Source organism: Aythya ferina (assembly GCF_964211825.1).
Source record: "Aythya ferina genome assembly, chromosome: 1".
Lineage (NCBI taxonomy): Eukaryota > Metazoa > Chordata > Aves > Anseriformes > Anatidae > Aythya > Aythya ferina.
In genome coordinates this window covers 192,235,264-192,248,964 of record NC_140296.1, presented here as the reverse complement: position 1 = coordinate 192,248,964, position 13,701 = coordinate 192,235,264, and the positions used below count along the sequence as shown (strand labels likewise).

General features: G+C 37.0%; 1 protein-coding gene across 1 annotated transcript in view; it reads right to left on the bottom strand.

Moving 5' to 3' along the window:
• COG5 (component of oligomeric golgi complex 5) overlaps window positions 1–13,701 on the bottom strand; it is a 183,057-nt gene that overhangs the window by 151,927 nt on the left and 17,429 nt on the right. The window lies entirely within an intron of this gene.

Sequence of the window (13,701 nt, the reverse complement as noted above, 5' to 3'; positions counted from 1 at the left end):
ACATTACAGAAAGGCAAAAACACAGATGTAAAAGTCCTTGGGCCTGACGTTAAAAGGCAACCAACCAACAAACCAGATTTTCACACTGCTCTGGGACTGGACCTCCAGCCACAGGGAGGCTGGAGAATCTTCCGGAAAGAGATTTTTCACTCTTAGCATCTATCTGCATAGACAGATACAGCTGTCAAGTGCCACAGCTAACGTAGATGATTTTCTTGTCCTCGTTAACCTTTGTATTATTTAGAATTCACCTTTCCTCCAGTGATGATCAGTTCTGATTATGCAACTGCTTTGTCACAAGCCAACCATCATGACTGCTAGCTACCCTCTTTCTCTATTTTCTGGACAGTTCTGATACACCATCACTCCATCCCTTCTTTTTCCATTTCATCTTACACTTTTGGTGAAGAATCAGGAAGCCTTCAGAAGTCATTATCATCCACAGCACTGCAAGCAAGAATTGAGATACTCATCTCCCCCTAATTTTTTGGTGAGCCTTTTGCACTATCCCATGCATAAAAATTAATTATTTCAAAGAACAGTGGCTGCATTCATTGACTTGGGTAGCAGTTGCAGGGAGAACAGGGCAGGGGGGTGGGGAAGAGGACCCACAAAGCTACAAAATCAATTAGAATGATTTCACTTGTCTGGTTATATAAACTGCTCAGTGTGTCACTAGCTACTGCTATAATTAAAAGGCTAATTCTCAATAAGTATTGGTTTCTATTAAAAACAGAAACAAACAAACAAACAAACACAGAACACATCCTTGAATATGAGAGTTAGTTTGACTAAAATATTAGATAAAAAGTGAGTATTTCCAAAGCATTTTTCTAAAGTTGCCTAGGGAAAAAAAAAAAAAAGTGTGGTGTTAAGGGAGCAAAAAGTTATTTTCCATCACATTTTTAAATCATATCTGTATTGCCAACACTGGTTTATGGGTTAAAAAAAATAATAATTTTAATGTACCTTAGTTTACTTAAGCTTCATGGCTTAGTTTGCCAGAACAGAAGCCTCTTTAAATTAGCCCAGTTCTGACTGTAAGTTTTATTTTCTGATAATAATTCATTACCTACAATTATTGTGCAATATTCATTCAGCCATAACTTCATTGGCTTTGTTCTAAAAACTAACCCAACTATACCTGCATTCAGCTGTACCCACTTACAAACAGTATGAATTAGTGTGAATTTCATGCAAGCTACCCCTTGTTTCCTTCAAGAACAGAAATCCTTCATCTTATTCAGACATAAACTTAACAGTTATGTACATGAAGGTTTTGGTTTTTAAATCCTTTATGTCCCAAATTTACCATTTTAAAAATATTCTTGAAGGAATAAGCTTTTCTGAAAAGAAGTAAACCCAAAAAACCTGAGAAGGAACTTTTTTTTCCCCTCTTTTGTACCAATCCTTCCTTTCTCTGAGTAACTGTGTTCAGTATTCTGAGCATTAGAAGGAGGAGAAAGTGGGATCTCTAAGATTAATGGCATAATATGATTTAACTGATGACTTACCTTCCAATAAAACATTCTTAAATGAATTTAAAATACTATTCATTTATTTAAAAAGAAGAAAAAAGATATAATGACCACTGCACATGAATATGCTTGTCGTTACTCACGTCCTTATCTGAAATAATCGTTTAAGAAAAGCTTGCAGCCTTGAAAGGTTTCTCGACTATATGGCTTTACTTTTAAAAACTAAATAAAACCTCAAGTACTACATACTTAGTGTTAAAAGCTCATCCACTAGAAATACAGATTCAATGAAGCAGTACTTCATAACAAAGAGAAAATACAGCCTAGGAATTAGGGCAAGAGATTAAGTCAGGTTTTAAAGGTTATGTCGATCAGCCAATGATTGGCCGTAGGAACGAAAGCCAGTTCATTTGTACATTTACTGTTCTTCATCTTGCATTAAATAAGGAAAAGAAAAAGGACTCATACAGTGTTAGAGTGCACTCTGAGGTCTGCAGAGGAAAATTCTGCATGAAGCAGGGAGTAAGAATATGTGCAATACTACATGCGTGCAGGATTCATTAGAAAACAGAAGCATACATGATCTGTGCCACAAAGACGATAGATTTAACACAAACAAGACGAAATAAAGATTAACTGGTGGAGGAACACTGTATGTCCTACAGATACAGGAGAGGATTTTAGGAGGGATATGAAGGTGTGCCGTGGGTGCTTGACAGACAAAAGACTAAAACAGAATGCAAAAAATAGTCAGCAACACTGGAGGAAAAAGGGCAAATACATGCCATAGTATTGTACAATAAGAAGCCCACTACATGCTTAAAAGTGATCTCATCAGAGTGAGTCATTAGTTCAATTACACTTCACACCACTCAGCCTAAGGCAAGCACAATTGTACAGGACTCTAAAAATGCTAATTCCAGCAAATACATCGTGGAAGCTCAAGCAACATCCACCAGTTTCCACATAGCTTCTATCCCTAAAGCATTGGCTGATAGCTGTGTTCTTCTAGCTTCAAACGCAGTCCCATCCGATTTCACACTGTAAAATGAGGTTAGCCCATGCTAAAAATACAAAAAGAGGAGGAACGTGCCAGCACCTATTGCAATATTCAAGAGCCACACCTTAACAAACTAGTGAATCACACACTAGGGAAATAGAAAGGTAAGTAGATCACAAATACCTAGTTTCAAGATGGATGGCAACAATTTTTATGGGTTACAAGACGCTGCTACTTGGTCACAAGTTCTGTTTGCTTCATTAGTCCCAGGGGAATAAGAATCACTACAACGATTTATAAGCATATTAGATTAAAAATGTATACATCCAGATACATATCAGATCAGTAGAACTCTTCCTCCGTCGTTACATAAATACACGCATGCACATTATACATAATTATTTCACATCAGTACGCATTGTGAAAGTAGAATTCAGTATGACAGGGAGGGATTTTTCTAAGTGTATTTTTGAACCGAACAGACAGACACTATGCAGACACTATGTCCCACCGTGCACATGCTTCAACATCTCCTCTCTTCTCTTTTTTTTTTTTAAATTTAAAAGAAATACTATACTCAATACGATACATAATTTACCTGGGCATTAGAAAGCATTTTTCTGCTCCATTAACCATTATGTACATCACACTGCAAAACACACAATAGTTCCTTCTGAACATCAATGTATGTGCTAGGCATCAGGACTCTTTGATAGCTGAATATTTTAGACACGTTTGTTTCCTCTGCAGAAAAGTGTTTTAGTTACCAACTGCCATTAAAGTCTTTTAAAAGAAAAGAATGCAGCATTTTTTTAGCAAAGTTTCACTGTAGTATTAAAAGGTACAGAATGCACTAACTTACCATTCCCTTCCCCACTGTTCAAACAAAACACCTCAACCATACAGCTAAGGACAATCAGCTTCAGTCTTAAAACCTTCCAGCTTTACGACAGCCAAATCCCACTCCCACTTCACACATACTGCTGTGATATCACTGAATTCATTCGTCTTACACCCAAAGGAGAGAAGAATCTGACTCCGTAATTACCTTCTCCTTTTCCTAATTCAGAGAGAACAATCCTGCAATTCAAAACGCAAAATTAAACTTGGGGGTTGGGTTTTGTTTTGCTGGGCACTTATCTGGAGGAAAAAAAAAAAAAAAAAAAGAGAGAGAGATACGTAATAACTGACTAATAGGAAAATTAGAATTGACTCATACCCTGTACCCAAGGACTGTTAAAGAAGAAGGATGTGAAGTAGAGAAGCTGTGGCTGCCCCATCCCTGGAGGTGCCCAAGGCCAGGCTGGATGGGGTTTGGGCAACCTGGGCTGGTGGGAGGTGTCCCTGCCCTTGGCAGGGGGGTGGGACTGGGTGGGCTTTAAGGTTGGGTTCCAGCCCAAGCTCCTCCATGATAAGAGAAAGCCAGAACAACCAATCTTTGAGTCATCGAGTGTGGTAAGTGGTCCTGACAAAAATTGCTAGGAGCAGGGAAGAGAACCACATGAATAGCAACTCTAGACAAAGTTTTTGATTTAATGTATTACACGTGGAGTAACAGGTAAACTGAGAGTGTGCATTATTCTACTGCCTCTTTTACCAGAGATCTAGTTTATGTTTTACTGAGCGCAGAGTGCATAAAGAGTACGGGCATTCCAAGAACAGACCTGAAAGGAAAATGTTAGATGTCTGTTCCCAGTGATAGATCTTAAATAAAAAAATGCTTGAATTTTATCTCAAATTGGTATTTGGTTGGATAACTTTAGTTTGTCTCAATGCTTCAGAAGTGTTTCATAACCACGGTGTGTTTTCAATTACTGCTTCTTTATCTTAATTTACTTTTGTAGAGTATTAAATTGAAGGAGGCATGTCATTAGACATTTTTATGTTATTTGAAAAAAAATGCAACTTCAGTGATTATTATAAATAGAGTCAGGGTGGAAGAAATATTTTCTCATGTATTTATTTTATGCACTTGGTATCATCATTTCCTATGTTATAAAGAAATTCTCACACAGTAGAAAGAAATTCACTTGAAAAAAAAAAAGATTTACAGTAAAATATCTGTGGAAGGTATTCAACCTAAAATTATTAAAACATATTTTATTTTTATAGTTTGAACTAACCAGATCCTTTGAATATATGCGTTATTATGTCCTCATTCTGACTGCTGACACTCGGCAGGCAGGCGGGCAAGCTGACGGCACAATGCTGTTGGCAAACAGCACGCCCTTGTTTCCTTCTCAAGCTGGGTTTTGGAAATATACATTTGGTTTCTGTTATTTTGCTATGATCTCTAACTTCCTACCCTATCTTGCAACAGTTTAACTTGCTGCTGCATCTGATAAACAAATCAGTGTCACTGCTGAAACAACATTACTGCTGGAAAATCTGTCACTCTGGCTATGTCAGACTGTTATTAGCAGAGCAATATTAGTGCAGCTTTTCTTACAACTATACTGGGATCCCTCACAATCTGTTGTGAGATTTTACTTCATGTTAAACTCAATTAGTAACGGGGAAAAAGCACAATAACTGATGACAACCTACTGCTTTTTTGTATCGTGGTTTTCTTCCAAATCCTATTTCAAGATATTTTTCATAAATCCCTGTCACAAATAACCACAGAAGCGAGCAGAAGGGAAGTAGAAAAAAAAAAAAAAGACAGCTTCCCACATCAGGAAATTATTTCAAGTATCAGTGCAACTTTGTGCATGGAGATGCATTTAACAGGCTGCTGACTGCAGGCATAAGAAAGGGGAAAGAAACATTATTTGAAGTGTATCATCATAAAAGAAGAGGAGAATGTGAGCAGTGCTGCTGGAAACTCCTTAACAGTAAGGAGAAAGATGTATTATTCTTGCTCTAGCAGCTAGTAAGTGAAACCTACCCTTGTATGAGAACTAACAAAACAAAACAAGTGAAAAGGATTTGTGGACAAAGAGGTCTTAACAAAAGGTAAGTGGTTCAGTAAGTGCAGCAGCAGCTTCCATGCACTAAATACCTAACACAAAAAAAAACACTCACGGAAAACTAATTTTTGTGTTTTGTCAAAATATCGCACACCCACACATATATGTAATGCACTACAGCTAAATTAAGAAGATTTATTGTATGTACTTGTTGCTACTGTGATTGGTAAGTAAAGTATTCCATGAAAGACTTCTTGTCAGATACAACTGACTTTTCTAGAGTGTATTTGCATGTAACAAAAACAAGAGTGTTATTTGAATTATAAATTCATTTTCTGAACAGTTACCAAGCAAATGTCAAATGGTAAGAAATTTCCAAACAGAGTGAATCACTTCATTTCCTATATTGAAGCTGCAACAAATGATTAGGCTTAATAATTTTGACCACATGAGTTTTTATGCCCATAAATATCAAATTGAGCTATAAAAAAAAATAAAATAAAACACACACATGATGACAAGTTAAAGGAGTCTTCAAAAAGATAAATGCATTCAGAGGTTTCTGACAAATCCTGCCTCGGTTGCACAGCCTACAATGCAGAAATCCAGAAATGGTTTAAATCAAGTGCATTGGAAATGGGAAACTTGATTCAGTCACTGAGACTTTGCTATGCCACAGCTGTGTTTCATTTAAAAATCTCAAGTTTCTACTACATCTATCTTTAGTTTGCAAGATAGGTCAGCTAAAAATTGGGGGAAATTTTTTGAATTATTTACAATCTGCCACAGAAACAGTGAGTTCCAACAATAATAGGATGTTCCTTCTTTTAATGAGGTTAGGTCTTCACATCTTTCCCTGAAGTGACATGAAGACCATGCTGTTCCTCAGCTGCAGAGGGGCCACGTTGAAGGTAACACTACAGGTAACCAAATTTGGTGCCCCTGGGCAATGAAGGTTGGCCCTGAATGGTGAACAAATAAAAAGACCATACTAATTTACTTTTCGAACCATAACAGAGTCCATTAAATATCTGATGAAACTATTTTAAGATTACAAGCATGAGGCAGGAAACAAGGTAAAACTACTCATGTGGAAACATGACGAAGCTGTTTTCAAAGCTGCTTCCTATGTTTAAGGATTAAATCTTGCTCCACTCATTACCTTCTATTACATATAGCAACACCTTCACTGATCCTTAAGGCAAGGCAGGAATGACACTTAGAAGAATAATGGCTCCCATCCAGCACCTGAACACAGATCAGACTTCAGTCCTCTTTCATAGCTATTTGGTTAGTTGGTTTGTTAGGTTTTTGTTTGTTTGTTTTGGGTGTTGTTTTTTTTTTAACCTGAACTTGCTCACACATTACATATCAACAGCTATATATCAACATTGGTTACTGTGTTTAGGATTTGAATAACCAGTATTTGCTTTTACTTGAGGAGTTACAACAAACCTGTGTACACATTCCCATTTTTCAATTATTACATACTTCTGAATTTGCCAGGCCTCATTTTCCAGTCCTTAGCTCTTGTCATTTCTTTCTCTGCTAATCAACAAGCCCTTCTGTGACCCTTTATTTTCTCCCCATGAATGCACCTTTACAGTCTTAATCTTCAAGAAAAAGAGGCCATTTAATCTCCTACCGTGACATGTATAATTGCATTTATTCACAGGTCTCCACAAAACTATGTGTTTTTTTTTCTGCATAGCACAGTTCCCCATACCAGTTGCTGAAGTACAGATTTGCCTGCTACAGCTGCATGAATGCTAGGACAGAAACAACATTAGAAAAGCAACCTCAGCGTTTTACCTAATTTTAGTAGAGTATTTCCATATTTTTAAAAACAGATCATAAGGGTTGGGTTTGGTTTGGTTTTAATAGACGTGTGTATATGAGTTGAATATATAAAATGTCCTGTCCATCCACATCTGCTTTTCCTCCAGTAATCTGCCATAATCTGAGGTTCATACCCAGTGCACACTATCACTACCTTACCTCTGCTCCTCTTTTCCAGATCTCCTAATAACAAATTTATCTGCCAAGAATGTAAAGCAACCGTGAAGTGAGGAAAAGTTGGCTTATTTAAATACTTAGGGGAACAATACCTTAAGTGATTTAAATCATCTAAATTACAGATATTACACATGAAATGAATATATAATGTGCCTACAGAATTTCTTTAATCAACTAAGCAATCAAATACTACAAATTTGTCTGAGCATACATATTTTCCATTAAAAAAATATTTGACTATCATTCATTCAACTTCATACCCTTGAAATCTCCTTTAAAATGAATTCAACTCCTCTACTATTTTTTTGTAACAGCTATGTGTCTAACTGACTGATTTTAACAGAAATCCCCATTTCCCTTTCTGAATGCTGGACTTTGCCCTTCCCCATTCAATAAGAAGTTATAAACAAATGGCTCCAGGAAATTAGTACATTTGTCTAACATCCTCCTTACTTATTGCTGGAATATGAGGTACCTTTAATTTGTAGATGAACAAATTACCCTGCCTCTCTCCAAAAGTAAAGCAAGAGAATTTATTGAAAAATAAAATTCTAATATTCTGCCTCCTCCTATTCTCAATCATTATGAACATTCTGGATGCCTGTATAATGGTAAGATTATTCTATGATAGGTATCTTTCTGGTTTTTGCCAGCCGTGGATATTCCTGCAATATTTTAAACTTGTATCTATCCACATCATGCATATCACTATGTTTACATATTCCTTTCCAGTTACAACTGTTGTCCTTGTTTTGTCACTACATTAGAAGAGGCCTGTAGCCAGCACTACCTTCTTTCTTGATCGCCAAAAAAAATAAAACAGTATTTCACAGTCTAGTAAGTCTTGTCAATAAGCTTTCAACTTTCAAGTTTGTCTAAATACATTTGTCAAAAATATTGACCAGATCAACTGCATTAGAAAATTAACTCTTTTCAGAATTGAAACATTAAACACTGGATCTATTCTCAGTTTGTCCTCTGTGGCACAACTACTGATCTGGCAACAACTGGCTCCCAAATCCAGTAAGTTTATTTATAATAAGAGAATGCAGAATAACATTTTCCTTGTTGATTGTAATAATTCCTGTTTAGAAATTAGTGATGTTTTATTACAGGCCAGAAGAAAGGCTTAGTCTGGGCTCCCAACACCATCATCTCTTCTTCCACACATCTCAGAAACATATCTAGAAAACAACTATTCATTTTTTTCTGGCTTAATTCAGTGGATTGTGAAACTAACAACTTTGGGATTTTGTTATCTGTCTCTCTAATCTGTATGCATTTGCAGATGTAACATCTTATCGCGTTATCCTCAATGAAATTCTCCAGACAGGATTTTTGGCTAATAGCTACCAACATTATTTGATTTTTCCAGACAAACCAAATGCACACTTCTTTTCCTTGGTCAAGTTACTTGTCCTTTTCATCCCTTTCCATCCTCTCTAACACTATTTCTGAATCCAACTGTTCAAAGGGAACAATCTCAGACACGATGTAATTTTTGAATTACATCGTGTAATGTTCTTCTTCGGTACAACCACCAGGTTACACAGTAATAAACTCTTCAGTCCCAGAAGAAAGAAAAAGGTAAATATTATGAACTGCTTCTCAGTGTTATTTCCTTGACCACTAAGCAACAGATTTCACCATTTGCCATACATAAACAAAAGGAAGTGCACATCCTCTCTGCTATCCTCTGCCAAACTCCCCTAGAAAAAAATACGTAGGTGAATCTTCTCCATGCCATCCCAAGGGGAAGTGAATAGCTATCGAATTTGAACCACTGAGTTTGATCAGCTTAGAGATGATTCCTCTGGCTCTGGGAGAATTAGCCTGCGGCATACTCAAAAATTTACAAGATGCAAAAAGATAATCTTTCAGAGATTCACAGCTATCCTCTGTATGTCTTCCCTTCTCTCAGCCAAAAATCATTCTTTTAAACTCTTTTCTCATAATTATAATCATTCCTGTCCAAAAAGAATATCCTCTTTGGCAGGCCATTAAATCTCCCCCTCCTTCCTAAGTTCTTACCCACTATCACTTTTTTCCTGCTGGGATCCTTTGCATTGTTGGAAGCAAATAAATCACAGCCTGTGAGGCCCCAGATTTTACTTTGAACCTGTTGCAGCCTAAGGCAGGTACAAATATATAGCCCTACAACCAGAACTTCTGTATATAGATCATGACAGAGTTTTATAAGTCACTCATTATGGCAAACTTGAAGGATGTTTATGATCATTTAGAGGAAACTAGACACCAAATAAACCCACTGTTACATTTGGTTTTATTTTCTAGAACTGTATGCAGAAAGAAAAGTGAAATTTCAAGAGAAACCAAGAACAGGTATGGCTTTAAAAAAAAAAAAAAGTGACACAGCAATGAAACAACAATGAAACTACCATAACAGAAACCAAACTTTTAAAAATTTGAGGTAGTCTAAATTCAAGCCCTATTTCAGGCTTATGATGAAAAATACAAATCCAATAGTTTTTTTTTTTTCTTGCATCAATTCAGACTTAGCCTTTTCTCTCATATGCCTAAAATTACTTAGTGGCTTCTCTTGAAAATGGTTAGAAAAAGAATGCATGCCAGAGATAAGGTAATACACAGCAACTATTTAGATAAAATGATTTGTCTAAAAAGATTTCGAAGCTAGGAATGTTAACCACAGCAAAACACAATTTGATGGTAAAAACTGCATATTTTGTCTCTCTTGTTCAAAGAGGATGAAGAAGTCTTATGCTATTAGGCTCCTATTAATGAAAAATTATACTGTTTTCCATGTCATTTTGGTAAATGCATAGTAATTCAGTATCTTAAAGCAAATAGATCGAATTAATGAACTTGATGCATACTATCAAGATTTTTCTTCCTTCATTTCAAAAGCCAACAAGAACAAATATCAGCAGAAGCTCCTTACCTTTGCATAAAAGGTAAAGATGGCATAAAATAAAATAAGATGCCATAGAACAAGATCGTTATGTTCACAATTGAAACAGAGAAAGAAATAAGCGGGTGGTATATCAACTACAGAAGAGCACAAGGACTCATTACACAAAATTTGGTTGTACAACATAATTCATGAAACAGTATGATTTCGCAGAAGCTTTAGTAGCTCTTCCTTTAATTTACAATAAATCAAATGGTGTCTTTGGCAAACATGAAGCCAGGAACACCACTAAGAAAATAACAAGATCTTCTTAGTAAACAAAAGGAAGTTTTGTTAACAATAACTGTCCATAGCTTTAAGTGGCACTCCTTTCAATGAAAAGCCAGATCAATTAATAAAATCATAAACTTTCTTAAGATAGTAAATTGAAGCATTACAAATACGCTTTTTTCTTTATCAACGTATAAAATAGCCTCTTCAACCACTTGTTTTATGACTGTAAATTGAACGTTTCTATCAAGGTTCTGACATTAAAAATAAATAATTATTTTGTAATATATTGGACAATGCCAGCATGACAGTATCCATAAGAAACACAGTATCTGGTGTGCATATATGTGTGCATACATATATATACAGTCACAGAGTAATTATATACTTTATACTAAATGTATAGTCTAAGAGCATATATAGTGTATACACAAACACGCTATATATGCTCTCTATATATGCTCTCTATATACACTATATATGCTCTCTATATACACTACATATGCTCTCAGACTATTTAGTATATAATTAGTCTGTGATTAAATGCACTATTAACAATATACAGTTAATCAACAATATAACTAGAGCAACAAACCATCATTTTCACATTTTTACCAGAGATGCTATGGAAAAGCAGTTAAGACAGCATACTCTGTACATATTCCCATGTGTGATACTGGCTCTTTATACTCATATTTATGATGAATATCTCCTTTTTTTTTTTTTAAATTCTTCATAAAGTTTGATTTTTATATAAAAGTTTTTTGTTGTTGTTTTGTTTTTGTTTTTGTTTTCCAAAAGCAAGTGCTCAGCTTCCAAACAGTTTTTAAGGTTTTTATATTATTTTTGTGTCTGCTTGACCTTCCCAACAGATAGCTTTTTTTTAGCCTGGAATACTACAAATACGACTTTATAAAGACACTTCTTGCAAAATCCTCCATCTTATGATAAGAAAGCCCCAGGCAAAAAAACACCCTCAGGGACAAAACAACAAAAAAAGGGACAACATGAAATTGAAGGACATGGAGATCACACGAAATTACAGAAAGGAATAGTATATTCGAGCCCAGGCAATTTCAGCAAAGATCTGGCAGTATTTCTACTAACATCACCAGGGATGGAAAAAAAATGTTTTAGCAAGATTTTTGCACTTACAGTGGATGCAGATACACCACCTAAAGCAGTGGCATTCAAAAATAATGCAGATGGCTCCGAGCCAGTAATAAAGTTCAGTCACTCTCAACAGGACTAATTACCCCAGGCTAAGCATCATGCTAGCATGGCTGTGTAATTTCTATTAATCAAATCAGTTCAGCTACCCCTACAGAACAGTGCATTACGCTACAGACATGCTATACTGGATAGAGGACACTAGGTCCTGCACAAGGCAGTACGTTTTAATGCATCTAAATCCTTGAGCAAAAGTGCCATGAAAGCAACTTTTCCCTCCAGATCGATGTGCTTATTCTTATGAGAAACTGTGCACAGCGATATTAATACCAACAAATGTCTGCCCTGTGGAAAGGGCTCACTGACGTAATATTAACCAATCCTTCCTCACTTTAATTGGAATTTTGTTCAACCCAAGATCTGGCTCTGCAACCATGCACTCTAAATTTTTGCTTGGAATAGAGAAAAATTAAGTTAATCTCGGAATATGTAAGGGAAGAAGAAGGCAGTGAAAGATAGATACCATGGTATCTGTGGCAGGTGTCTAGCCAGCTTACCACTGCAAGGTTAGCAACAGTCGAGTACAGACACATAATGTATTTAATGTTACCTCAAAAAATGCTGCAGTCAAAATGAAATCATTTTTGTACAACAGTATTTATTTAACCTGGAGGACAAGTATCCCAATCAGCCAACCTACAATCACTTCAGAGTAAGTCTCCTTCATGTTCTAGTCAGATTATTTATGTTTTGATATTAGCATCATAGAAACACAAGGTTGGAAAGGGCCTACAAGATCATCTAGTCCAACCATCCTCCTACCATCAACACTACCCACTAAGCTATTAAATCGTATCTCGTAGCACCTCGTCCAGGCACCTCTTGAACACCACGAGGGACGGTGACTCCACCAGCTCCCCAAGCAGGCCGTTACAGTGCCTGACCACTCTTTGAGAGAAAAAGTTTTTCCTGTTATCTAATCTAAACCTCACCAGGTTCACCTTGTGGCCATTTCCTTGAGTCCTGTCTGGGAGAAGAGGCCGACCCCGAGCTCCCCACAGCTTCCTTTCAGGTAGCTGCAGAGAGCAATAAGGTCTGCCCTGAGCCTCCTCTGCTCCAGTCACAATAACCCCAGTGCCCTCAGCTGCTCCTCACAGGATTTGTGCTCCAGGCCCTTCACCAGTTTTGTTGCTCTTCTCTGGACATGCTCCAGGGCCTCGATGTCCTTCTTGTACTGAGGGGCCCAAAGCTGAACACAGCACTTGAGGTGCGGCCTCACCAGAGCAGAGCACAGGGGGACAATCTGCTCCTGGGAGGCCCTGCTCCTGCTGGCCTCACTATTTCTAATACAGGCCAGGATGCCACCGGCCTTCTTGGCCACCTGGGCACACTGCTGGCTCATGTTCAGCCGAGCATCGATCAACACTCACAGGTCCTTTTCCTCTTCACAGTCTTCTAGCCACTCTGCCCCAAGCCTATAGCGTTGCATGGGTTATTGTGGACGAAGTGCAGGACCCGGCACTTGGCCTTATGGAAACTCATCACATTTGCCTCAGCCCAGCAGTCCAGCCTGTCCAGATCCCTCTGACTGGCCACCCTTCCCTCAGGCAGATCAACACTACCTCCCAGCTTGGTGTCATGTTAAATTAACAAAACACCCTGTGGAAACAATATGCAGAGTGAATTACAACTTGCAACAGATATGGATAATTGGTATAAAACAAGTATGAACCCTTACTATTAAAATGAGTTAAGTTTTCAGTTAATTAGAGCTGTTGTTTCCTGAATACTGACTAGTGCTACTTAGTATTTTGATGAATACTGTGCATCATCATTCTCAGCTATTAAAAACCTAAAGGGTAAATTACCATCTTTCTTAAAAACAATAGGATCTCTGAGAGATGGATATCTTGCCTCCTGTCTTGGCAAAGGAAAAAAAAGTACAGATATGGCATTTACATTCACACA